The sequence below is a fragment of the Palaemon carinicauda genome, chromosome 7 (genome assembly GCF_036898095.1).
Source record: "Palaemon carinicauda isolate YSFRI2023 chromosome 7, ASM3689809v2, whole genome shotgun sequence".
Lineage (NCBI taxonomy): Eukaryota > Metazoa > Arthropoda > Malacostraca > Decapoda > Palaemonidae > Palaemon > Palaemon carinicauda.
Genome location: NC_090731.1, coordinates 89,481,795 through 89,494,789, shown reverse-complemented (window position 1 = coordinate 89,494,789; position 12,995 = coordinate 89,481,795). Strand labels below are relative to the sequence as shown.

The 12,995-nt window shown below is 46.9% G+C and overlaps 1 protein-coding gene across 1 annotated transcript in view; it reads left to right on the top strand.

Annotated features, from left to right (window-relative positions):
* Positions 1-217: 217 nt before the first annotated feature.
* Positions 218-12,995, top strand: part of mmy (UDP-N-acetylglucosamine pyrophosphorylase mmy) — a 188,820-nt gene continuing 176,042 nt past the window's right edge. The window contains exon 1 of the mRNA XM_068376766.1: positions 218-329. The gene's annotated coding sequence lies outside the window, so the exon portion shown is untranslated. The remainder of the gene's footprint in view (positions 330-12,995) is intronic.

Here is a 12,995-nt window from a genome sequence, read left to right as displayed (position 1 = left end):
ATTAAGAGTTTGTAATTAACTAGGTGTTGTGTGTATCTTCGAAGCTAATTAAAGGACGGTACTTGGACTTATAGATTATTTAGGATATGTAGAGAATACTACATAAATATTTGGCTATGTAAATATGCTCTTTCAATGGTGAAAAATATCGTATAACCTTCACTGATTTTGGTTTTATGTAGAGTCCACGCCCCCTTATAACATATTGTTACCAATAGATGGCGCCAGTTACAATTTGACAACACAGCAGCAGACGAATTCTGTCTCCTGTGGGACGACCTCCCTCCTTCCCAGCTCTCCCCTCTCTCTCTAATGTAACTATGGTTATGGTAAGTAATTGTTAAGACAGCTGTTCCTTTTATAATTACTGAGTTCGATATGCCATTAGTAACCGCAAACAGTTATAGGTTTTAGCAAATATTATTGCTGAGGGAAGCTTCATCGGCCTTTGTCACGTATACAAAAAGCAATATGTAAGGCTGTTGACCTTTCACAGTGTGGAGTTAAATTGACCTTTTTTTCAGATAGTTAGTTGAACTTCTACATATTCTGATAGTATATTTGGGTTTAGTCCTCATTTATTCTACCAGTGGCAGTGTCGGCCTTGCCTTTCAAAGTATACCGGTTATAGCATATAGTTTTGAGAGAGAGAGAGAGAGAGAGAGAGAGAGAGAGAGAGAGAGAGAGAGAGAGAGAGAGAGAGAGAGAGAGAGAGAGAGAGAGAACTCGATACCCATGTCATATTGTAAAAATGAGATTTACAGTTTAGACCAAAGCTGAATTCGTGGCTGTAAATTTAACTATTATTTACATGTTAGTGTGTTATATATAACCATGCTGACCATAATTTCTATCTAAAATGTTTTAGGGATACAGGATTTCCTTAGAGAACACTGTGAATGGGGATCCAGTGGGGGAAATCAGCAAGTTTGGGTGAGGTAGAACAGGAAATAAGTATAAAATAAGGATGCTGTCCAACCTAACCACATGCACTTAACCTAACATAGGGTGCTGGTTCTCCTAACGTACCTCTGTAGAGGGGATCACTTTGCCCCTGCAATCTCCCCCTGTTCCCAAACCTGAAACCATATATATGACTCATATAATTTTTGAAACCTTTAATATATTACTTGCTCTTAGACTAGGCCTATTGGTCATACCATATTCAGAATAATAATATACAGATGGTGTGTAGTATTCCATGATGCACTACAAAACTAAAGATCATTGCTTGAAGCTGGTTCCAACAAAAAATAATAACCTGTGGCTTTGTCTAATTAAATCTCGTGTAAAATTTACCAAAACAAAAAGTCAACATATTACTTGATTTGCTTCTGGTCTAATACAGCAAGGGAACCCTACTCTCTATAGGACCTTCACAGTCATTTTATCTTATGCATTCCAAGGCATTCAGCATTTCACACCACATATTGCTCGTTTATTGTCAACTCCATACAATCAAAGCACTTAGAGAACAAGAAAGTCTCCAGTTTCCTCTTGAAAGCCTTAATATCTTCAGTCTTTGAATGTCTATTGGGAGCTTATTGTATAGTTTTGGGGCCTCATTTGTAAAGGCTCTAGAGTCTACAGTAGACGTAAATTTAGATTCCAATAATTTGAAACCATCTGTAATTCTCTTGTCAGTACAAATTGTTGGCGGCCCAATGTGTAGCAATTCTCTTAGATATTTTGGACGTTGGTTTTCTGGAATTACACTTTAATTCCAAAATTTATTTGACTCACTAAGCTTAAAACACAATAACCAATCAGATTTCTGCATTGACGGCTAACATTAACGAAAACCTGTATTTCCTTCCTTAGTATGAACAGTAATATGTATTACTGATTTTCCAATAGGTCAAGTACTGTACCTGTATTAAGACTTTTGGTATATATTTTTTATGGCACTGTTTACTGTATATATACTGTACTGTGCCTTATGTATATATATATACATATATATATATATATATATATATATATATATATATATATATATATATATATATATATATATATATATATATATATATTTTTTTTTTTTATTCCATTTAAGACCTATACAACATTCAGTCCATTGTTGTAACAGCAAGGCTAATACAGTACTTGTATACTTTGGCCTTTCCAATTTTAAAGTCAGTTTGTCAAGTTTTAAATCTTTTTATTCCAGCTACAACCTTTGATAAGATTCCCATACCCTGTGCACTTAGAAAATTAAGAAGACACTAGATGGGAAACTGGGGTTTGTTCCGTAACTGGAATACAAACCACGCTATTTAATAGGGGTATTACTTCCAGCGTAGGTGAAATAACGAGCCATTAATTTTTAACGAGGGTTAACTACCCACACTGCTAGTTAGCGGGGGGTAGGGAGGGTAGCTTGCTACTGCTCCCCCTCACACACCTGTGATTGAGCTCACTTTGCTTTCGGCTCGGATGGTGAACGGACGTTGCCGCTCTTCATTCTTGCTGAATATTGGCAGCCATTAACGACTTTTGTTTTTTCTTTTCTCTTAGTGTGTGTGTGTGTGTGTGTGTGTGTGTGTGTGTGAAGTTGACTTCTGCAACCATGCACACCTGCCCTGGATTCTCCGGCCGCTCTTGTGGGACATTTATGTCGGCGGTGGAGACTGATCCTCACACCCTTTGTCCTGCCTGCAGAGGTTAACGGTGTGATAGTGTTAATTAGTGTAGTGAGTGTAGGGAGTGGTCTTCCTCCCAGTGGGAGAGGTTTGCGTGACAGCGGAAGAAGAAGTCCAAGCGGGATATTTCTCCTTCAAAGGTTGCTTTGAAGGAAGAAAAACCCAAGGCCTCTTCTTCCGTCACCCAACCCTCCTCCGAAGCTCCTACTCGTTCAGTCTCTTACAAGAGACCGTCGAGTAGTAGCGTAGACCAAGTTATTATCGGCCAACCCCGGGACTCGAGAGATGATGTTGCTTCCCCTAGCGAAGCAGCCCCACCTTTCCCCCCGGGTGAGGCCTTGTCACTAACTCTCTTCTTACAGATATGATCTTCCTTGGGGCTTACGGGTCCACCCTCCAAGTAAGCCCTGCTGCAGTTCATCTGCATGGGTGTTTCTGTTAAGCAATCATCGTCGCCGTCAGAGGTATATCCCCTGGCCCTTGTTGACGTTGTTGTGTCCGAGGTGTTTCATGCGGTTTCATCCATATCCTCTGCCACTCCAGACTCTACAGCGGTTGCTGCCAACTTAGTTTCCCCCGTTCCTGATCATCCTCCAAGGGGGAAATTTAAGTTCAACGTCTGTCTTTCCTGCAAGTGTTTCTCCCCCTCGGGGGAGTTCACTTATAGAGACTCCTCTTCGGAGGACTGCTGCGGTGCACGGTCTGCCTGCTGATCCAACGGCCCCCAGAAGGTGCATAGGTCGGAAGGCTCGCCTTCCTCTTCATCTTAGAGGTCTCCCTTCACCAGCAGTGAAGAGGTGCCTCTTTGGTTCATCGTTGTCACTGCAGTCTCCTGCAGAGGAGCCTCCGCTGCTTTCAGACCTTCATACATCGACCATCACTGCACCTGCAACCAGTCTTGTGACTTCGGTCCTGGACCTCTCTGCCAATCGTTTGTGATCCCCTTTGGTGGATGGTTGCCCTTACAAAGGGCACGCCGACCATCCATCCTCCAGACCTGCCGACCTACCATCACCACTGCTGTCACCGGTAGAGCCCACTGTAGCTCTACCAAAGTGCGCAGCTGCGCGCCATCACTCAGCAGCTCATCATCTGTTAGTCCTTCAGCGCTCACCAGCAGCTCATCACTCTACAGCGCTTCGGCGCGCCCCTACAACTGCTCGCCCTCACAGAAGACAGCAGTCAATTGCTCTTGCGAGCCAACGTTCACCTGTACGTTGGCGCTCTGCTGCGCGCCACGCGCCACGCGCCCACATTCACCTGCACACCCTGCTCGCACACACCCAGGGTCGCCCATGCGCAAGCATACCACAGCGCGCTTGCGCTCTTCTGTGCGCCCACGATCTCCTGCACGCCAGCGCCCTCCTGCACTTACGCGCCCTGTGCCCACGATCTCCTACGCGCCAGCGCCCACCTGTGCGCCAACGCTCGCCTACGTGCCAGCACTCTCCTGCGCGCCAGCATGTGCATCCTTCATCGCCTGCGCGACATCATTCTCTGGCGCACAAGACTGTAGGTGAGACAGCAATCACATTGCAGCACTCACCTACACGCCGGTACTCTCCTGAACATTCACGCGCACCTGTGTGCCAACTATCTCCCACGTGCACCACCATGTGCCCGCGCGCTTACTCTCGCCTACGCACGCGCGCCAACACACTCCCGCGTGCACCACCATGTACCCGCGCGCTTACTCTCGCCTACGCACGCGCGCCAATACACTCCCGCTCACCTGCCAAGATTCTCCTGCGCGCCTGCCAAGATTTTCCTGCACGCCCGCCAAGATTCTCCCGCGCGCTCGCCAGCATTCTCCCTCACGCGCTCGCCAGCATTCTCTCTCGCGCGCTCGCCAGCATTCTCCCTCGCGCACCAGCGCCAGCATTCTCCCTAGCGCGAGCACGCGCACCAACAAGCACGGGCGCAGGGTCTACACCCGGCAAGGTCGCCATCGCCTTATTCCCCTCCCCGCAAACACATACCAGCGCGCACTGCGGGAGAAGGGAAACAAAAACAAGCAGAGGGGTTCAGGATCCCTAAACTGCCTTCTAAGGCGGACCCTCCTATTACAATGACTCCTTGTAGGTAACCTTCGGTCCCTTTCCCTTCAGGGGATCTGTCTGACAGTGCATCCGTCAGTCAGCAGCCTTGGTTCAGTGCCTTAGTCAGAGCCGTAACACAGGGGTTCAAGCCAGTCCTGTCTGATCGCTCATCAGAGCGACCTATAGCTCTAGACTTACGACATGAACCCATGGCTTCCTCTACCCCTTTGAAGAGGAAAAGAGGAGTATCTGACGCAGTCACTTCCCCGAGAGCTAAGCTGACTCCGTGGAGACCATCAAGTCAAGTTCCTCCAGTTTCTCAGAGAGACTCTCCCTTCCTGTCGGACGAAGACCTTCCGTCACCAAGGGAACAGCGCGAGGAGAGAGACTACGAAAAGGAGTGGATCTTCTCGTCCTCCCCCCGGATTCGATGCTGTTTTCGAAGGGTGGGGGCCCACGTGCTGCACCGCACGACCTCAGGCCTCTGGTCAGAGTCAGAAAAGTACCTTCATATAAATCTCCTAGAGATGAAGGCTGTCTTTCTGGCCCGTCAACAGTTCCAACAGTACCTGGCAAGTCACTCTGTGGTGGTGATGAGCGACAATACCACAGTAGTGGCCTACATCAACAAACAAGGAGGTACTTTTTCGCAGCAACTATCCCATCTAGCAGTAGAGATACTGAGATGGGCCAAAGTCCACTCGATACCACTATTGGCACGCTTCATTCCAGGCAAAAGGAATGTGCTCGCCGACAATCTGAGCAGAGCATTTCAGATAGTGAGTACCGAGTGGTCTTTGTATCATCTAGTAGCCAACAAAGTCCTGACTGTGTGGGGTTCTCCGACTGTGGATCTTTTTGCAACGGCCCTGAACTTCAGGCTCCCGCTGTACTGTTCCCCAGTCCTAGACCTCAAGGCTCTCTGGCAAGATGCTTTCCAACAACGGTGGGACAACATTGACGTTTACGCCTTTCCCCCATTCTGTTTGATAAGGAGGCTACTCAACAAGACCAGAACATCGGTCAATCTTTCAATGACCCTCATAGCTCCGCTATGGCATCACGCGGAATGGTTCCTGAACCTTCTGCAACTCCTAACGGAGCTACCAAGAGAACTCCCTCCACGACACAATCTACACAAACAACCACATGCCAACATCTTCCACAAAGCCGTAGGTTCACTACGACTTCACGCCTGGAGACTATCCAGCATCTCCTCTCTGAGAGAGGATTTTCGAAACAAGTTGCTGTCAGGATGTCTGGACGCCTGCGAAAGTCTTCGGCAGGAGTCTACCAGGCAAAGTGGAAAGTCTTTTGTGGTTGGTGTCGTGGAAGGGGTATCTCTCCACTCGATGCCACTATTCCAACAATAGCGGAGTTCCTTGTGTATTTGCGGGAAGAAATGCGCCTTTCAGTCTCAGCAGTGAAAGGCTATCACTCAGCCTTAAGTCTAGCCTTCAGGCTGAAAGGACATTTCTTGATCGCTAGAACTTTCTCTACTCATACGTAGTTATGAACTTACCTGCTCTCAGTCGGAAGTGAGACCTCCCCCATGGAACGTGGTTCGAGTTCTCAGGTCTCTTAAGAGACTTCCCCATGAACCATTATGCCAGGCATCAGATCGCCACATAACCTGGAAGACGGTATTCCTGCTAGCTTTGGCCTCGGCCAAGCGAGTCAGTGAACTTCATGGTCTCTCGTATGATATCGCCCATTCAAGGGGATGGGGGGAGGTAACGTTCAGCTTCGTCCCTGAGTTTATTGCTAAGACTCAGAATCCTGGAGTGGCGGATCCTCGATTCGACTCCTTCCGGATTTCTAGTCTCCGTACTGTAACAGATGACCCAGACCATCTCTTACTATGCCCAGTAATGAACTTGAGGCTGTACCTCAAAAGAATAGCTGCAGCCCGTCCTCATGTGCCAGCTCTATTCGTCAGCACAGGAAGGACTAAGAGGGTCACCAAGAACACCATCTCTGCATGGATTCGTAGGGCCATTGACCTGGCCTTGAATCCAGACCCTCCTCCATCATGTCGCCCTAGAGCACATGATGTCAGGGGCATAGCTATGTCCCTGGCCTTCAAAAGAAATTTTTCTGTGACGCAGGTTCTTCAAGCTGGGGTGTGGAAACATCAAACAACATTCACATCCCACTACCTGCAAGACCAGACCCAAAGGAGACTCGATATGTTCGCTATCGGCCCTGTGGTGGCTGCACAACAACTGGTTTGAAACCTCAAGCTCCTTGTTGGACAAGTAGCAGAAGGTTGAGGGCATTGTTACCCGGTTTTAGTCTGCATGAATGAAAAGGTTTGACTGGCCCTTATTCTTTTCTTCATCATCCCCTCTCTAGGGGAAGGCAGCATCCTGGGTTCTCTGCATAGCTGACCTCAAACCACTGCAGGTAAACCATGCTCCCTTGTGTTCCTAGCATTAAGATTAATACTGTTACCTCCCCATACCCTAACGAGGTGGTATTGGGAGAGTCCTAGTCTACAAGTTTCCATCTAAAGAACTTCAGAACAACTTCTTAGGACGAGTCACACTTCTTCATACCTTCACACACACAGGTTGCGTAGGCCGCAGTCCTTGCGTAGCAAGGTTCTAGCGAGGTGCTGGGACTCCTTATATCTTGGGTGCTTACACACTCAGATAACGAGCCCCCGGGCAAAGCCAAAAGCCAGACTGGCTGGGACGTCCACCCTTCCTAATGGGTGGGTCACCCCTATTAAATTGCGTGGTTTGTATTCCAGTTACGGAACAAATGACAAGTTCGTAGATAATTTGTATTTTTCTTAACTATACAAACCTTAGCTATTTAACTAAACTTTCCCGCCAGCCCTATCCCCCTTGAAGTCCTACCTCCAAGCAAAGTGAGCTCAAGCACAGGTGTGTGAGAGGGGGGGTGGGGTAGCAAGCTACCCTCCCCTACCCCCGCTAACTAGCGGTGTGGGTAGTAAACCCTCGTTGAAAATTAATGGCTCGTCATTTAAGCTACGCGGAAAGTAATACCCCTATTAAATAGCTAAGGTTTGTATAGTTAGGAAAAATACAAATTATCTACGAATTTGTCATATTTCTAAGTCTTTCAAATCCACAGATTCTACAGTCATGGTTTTGTTAGGATTTTGAAGTTCTGTTTTGTAACTGTGTAGTGATATATCTTGCATGTAGCTTAGTATTTTTTCTTGCTTGTACAATATTCTAAAGGAATACTAATTTTATGTTAAGGTATTCCTAACAGTCTTTTGTTTCATTTTCAGATAAATATTTACAAATAAATATTTTTTTGAAAATGAAACAAAAAACTGTTAGGAATACCTTAACATAAAATTAGTATTCCTAAAGCATATTGTACAAGCAAGAGAAAAATACTAAGCTACATTAGCCTCGCCTCCCCACCTCTCTCAACTTTGTTTTCAGCCGCAAGCTTGTTTAAACGTACAGTTTGCTCTCTGAATGCACTTTTTCATATTCTTTTACTTTCAGCAAGTGAATGTTTGGCTGTTGGCTTGGAATGTGATGGATGTGTAGCAAAAGGTACAGTTCATACTTCCTGAGGAAAAGGTGGACGTTGCAATTTGTTTATGAGTAAACTGACTCCAGATCAACACACACTGTGCATCTTGTGCATCTAGTTGCAGGTTATGGTCTCCCGTGAGGTGGCAGGCATATGTCTGAGGGGGAAGAAGAATGTGAAGCCTTCGTTGGGGTCTGTCTTGGTAATGCCCAAGAAGACGCCGAAAAAGTATTTTGCGTCTTATGTTGCCTTGATGGTTGTGTCTGCTGCTGGCTGTTCCTGGTTTGGTCTCCAGGGAGTATGCATCAGGAGCAAGGAGTCTTTGGATCTGCATCGGCAAACTTTTTAGATTCTGGTAGTGTGGGGTTTTCCCAGTGTTTACTGCACCATTTCGGAAGTTGGGAGCTCTTCACCCGTCTCCATGCAAACTTGACAACGAATTTGACATAGGAAGCCCAGGCTTCCTTCACAGACAAGAACCACCTCAAAGAGTTCAATCTTCTCTTCTCCCCCCTCTGGAACGGATGCTCTTTTCGCATGCATCAAAAGAAGGTAAGAGGCCCATATGCCGCACCAAACCATCTCTGTCCTTTGGTCCTAATCATAAAAGTACCAGCATATAAATACTCAGATGGACAGAAGACAGCTCGGTGTCCTTATCCTCTCGCTTCATTCCCGGAAACAGGAATGTGCTTGCAGGTAACCTGAGCAGAGCAACTCAGATAGTGGGCTCCGAGTAGTCTTTGAATCAGCTGGTAGCCAGCAAAGTCCTAACTTTGTGGGGTTCCCCCGACTGTGGACATGTTCACAACGCCCCTGAACTTTAGGCTCCCCCGCTACTGTTCCCCTGTCTCGGACCTCCAGGCTCTCTGGAAAGATGCATTCCAACAACGGTGGGACAGCATAGATGTGTACGCATTTCCCCTGTTCCATCTGATGAGAAAGTCCTCAAAAAGGTCAGGATAAGCAAGAACTTATTAGTGACTCTAATAGCACCACTATGGTATCACACAGAAGGGTTCGTGGACCCTCTGCAGCTCCCGATGGAGCTTCTGAGGGAACTTCCTCCACGACATGATCTACGCAAATAGCCACACTCCAACATCTTCCACAAAGCCGTAGCTTTGCTTTGACTTTGATCCTGGAAACTGTCCAGCTTCTCCTCTCTTAGAGAGGCTTTTTGCAAGAAGTTTCAGAAAGGATGTCTAGATACCTCAGATGCTCTTCAGCGTCAGTCTTCCTGGCGAAGTGGTCGTTTTTTGTGGTTGGTGTCATGGAAGGGGTATCACTCCCCTCGATGCCTCTATTCCAACAATAGCCGAGTTCCTGGTACACCTCCGGGAAGAAATGCTTTTCTCGGCTTCGGCAGTCAATGGTTTCCACTTATCCTTGGGTCTCGCCTTTAAACTTAAAGGAATAGATATTTCCTCCTCGTTGGAACTTTCTCTACTTACTTGAAGTCATGAGATGACTTGTACCCAGTCGGAGGTTAGACCTCCTTAGATCGTGGTTCGAGTCATTCAGCCTCTAAAGGTAACTCCCTACGAACCATTACGCCAGAAAACAGATCGCCACCTTATTCTGAAGACGGTATTCTTGTTTGTTTTGGCTTCAGCCAAAAGAGTCGGTGAACTGCATGGCGTATCAGACGACATCTACCATTCAAGGGGATGGGGAGAGGTAATTCTCAGCTTCGTCCCTGAGTTTATTGCCAAGACTCAAAAATCTGGGGCTAGGGTATCCTATTCGGACCCTTCAGGATCGATTCATAGTTCTGTATCCAAAACCCAGACCAACTGGTACTTTGCCCAGTGAGAAGTCTGAGGGGTTGCTTAAAAGAAGAGCAGCACCTGGCCCTCATGTCGGCAAGGTTTGTCAGCATGGGGAAGGTCAAGAGGAGGGTCACGAAGAGCACAACCTCATAGATTTGCAAAGTCATCGACCGTGTATTTGATCTTGACCTTCCTCCTCAACGACGACCCAGAGCTCATGGCGCCAGGGGCATGGCAATGGCTTTAGTGATCAAAAGCACTACTCATGGCACAGGTACTGCAAGGGGGCATGTGGAAGCATCAGACGATCTTCCCCGCCAACTGCGTGAAAGATGTAACCCACAGGAACATGGATACATATTCCATTGATCCTGTGGTGGCTGCACAGTAAGTGGTTTAAACACCTCAAGCTCCTCGATGGACAAGTAGCAGAGGGTTGAGGGCTTAGGTTACTTGGGTTAGTCTAGGGTGAACGAGTAGATGACTGGCTTCTTTCTTTTCTTCACCTTCTCCCCCCTCTGGGGAATCAGCTCCCTGGTACTCAGCACAGCTGACCTCGCCTCTCTGCAGGTAAGACCCACTTCCCTTGTGTATCCTAAGTATAGAAAGAATACTTGTCGCATCTCTAATATCCTTGCGAGGGAGGCTATTGGGCAGAGTCTCGGTACTCTCAGATTCCCAGAACTCGAGATCCTATTACTAAGAGTAGCCTCATTACTAGTACTGTATCACAAACATACAGCTTCTGCAAGCTGGTAATTGTGTGTAGCACAACTATTTTAGTGAGGGCAGGGTTCCTACTCCTTTGGTCTCATATTAAAGGAGAGAGAACCCCGGGTTAATGCCAAGGCCAGTTGGTGAGGACTTCCAACCTCCTAAGAGGTGAGTCATTCCTATAAATAGTGTAGGGTTTGTATCTTTGTCGTAACAAATGACAAATTTATAAGTAATTATTATTTCTCATAACATACAAGCCTGGAACTATTTATAAAAATTGGTCTGCCAGCCCTGTCCCCCAAGAAATCCTGCCAGAAAGCAAAATGGTTGGTCAGTCTAGGTGTGAGAGTTAGCGGGGTAGTCGGCTACCTCTACCCCCACCTGCTAACTAGCGGTTGGGGTGGTTATCCCTCACTAAATCATTATGGCTTGTTTTTCAGCTTCGCTGAAAGTATTTCCCGATAAATAGCTCCAGGTTTGTATGTTAGGAAATATACAAATTACTTAAAAATTAGTCATATTGTTACTTTAAATCAAAACAGTACAATGTGAGTATTATAATTTGCTATGCATCAACAAATGATTCCCCTGAAGAAAGGAAAGATGAATATTATGAAGACCTGCTGAGTGTAATAGATGAGATCCCAGAGAGATATGAAAATTGTGAATGGTGACCTCAATGCTAAAATTGGAAGGAATAATCAAGGTATAGAGAATGCGATGGGTGTTGAGGGGCTTGGCAAAGTAGCAAATGAAAATGGAGCATATTTTATGAGTTTTTGTTCAATAAACAATCTTGTTATTGGAGGTACTCTTTTCCAACACAAGGACATACACAATTATACATGGACTTTACCATGTGGCAATTACAAAAATCAAATAGGTCATGTAGCACTTAATAAAGAAAGAAGGAGGACTCAGAGAAATGTAAGAAGCTATAAGGTGCAAATATTGATAGCGAATACCAGCTCCTCTTTGCCACACTGAAATTAAAACTGAAAGCACCCAACAGAAATGTAGATAGAATACCTAGTTGTTCCGTAACCGAAATACAAACCACGCTATTTAAATAGGGTTTGTTCCGTAACTGAAATACAAACTACGCTATTTACATAGGGTAATTACTTCGGCGTAGCTGAATGACGAGCCATAAAAGTTTTAACTAGGGTTTCCTACCCCGCCGCTAGTTAGTGGGGGGGTAGGGAGGGAGGGGTAAGGCTCAATTTACTTTTGGCTCGGGAAGAGAACAGACCTGTCTGCGCTCTCCCTCGCTTTGACTGCCATAATTAATCTGTCTTTTTGCTTTTTCTTTTTCGCAGTGTGACTGAAGTTGGCCTCTGCCGTTATGCGTACTTGAACTTGACTTCCTGGCCGCCCTTGTGGGACCTTATGTCGGCGGTCGACACTAATCCCCACACCTTGTGTCCTCACTGTAGGGGCCAACGGTGTGATAGCGGTAATGTATATATTGAATGTAGGGAGTGGTCTACCTCCCAGTGGGAGAGGTTTGCTCGGCGCCGTAAGAACAAGGCCAAAAGGGATCTTTCTCCTTCAGAGGCTTCTCTGAAGAGAGAAAATTCCAGGACTTCTTCCTCCGTTGCCCTTTCCTCCTCCGAAGCTCCCCCTCGAGCGGCCTCTTCCGAGAGGCCAGCGAGTGGTAGCGTAGACCGCTGTGCTGTTGACCGATCCCGGGGTGCGGGAGAGGTAGTTGCCTCCCATAGCGAGGCAGCTGCCCCTCCTCTCCCGGAGGAGGATTTTATGTCTAATAATGATTTATTGCAGCTTTGGGCTTCCTTGGGGCTGCAGGGTTCGCCCTCCAAGGAAGCCCTGTTTGACATGATCAAACTGGGTGCAGCCGTCAAACAATCGCCAACTACAGCGGAGATAGATCCTCTGTCTGTGGTTGACGTTGTTGTGACGGAGACATCCCGTGGGTCTAGCCAAACTCCTGTTCCTGTGGCTGAGGTAGCTGACGGCTTAGACTCTCCCTCCGAATATCCTTCGAGGGAGGATCTAAGTCCCAAGGTCTCTCCTGCCGGCGATTCTCCCCCTCAAGGGAGTTCGCTTACAGAGACTCCTCTTCGGAGGCCCATCGATTTGTCAGCTTGCTGATCCCACGGCCCCTTGTGGGCGTATAAGGCGGAAGGCTCGTCCTCCCCTTCGCCGTAGAGGCCTTCCTTCCCCTTACAAGGGGGTTAAGAGGCGCCTCTTCGGCTCGTCGTCACCACAGTCCTCTGCGGTGGAGACGACTCGCGGTTCTCCAGTCCTGCCAGCTACCAACCTAGACCTCTCTGGGGATCGTT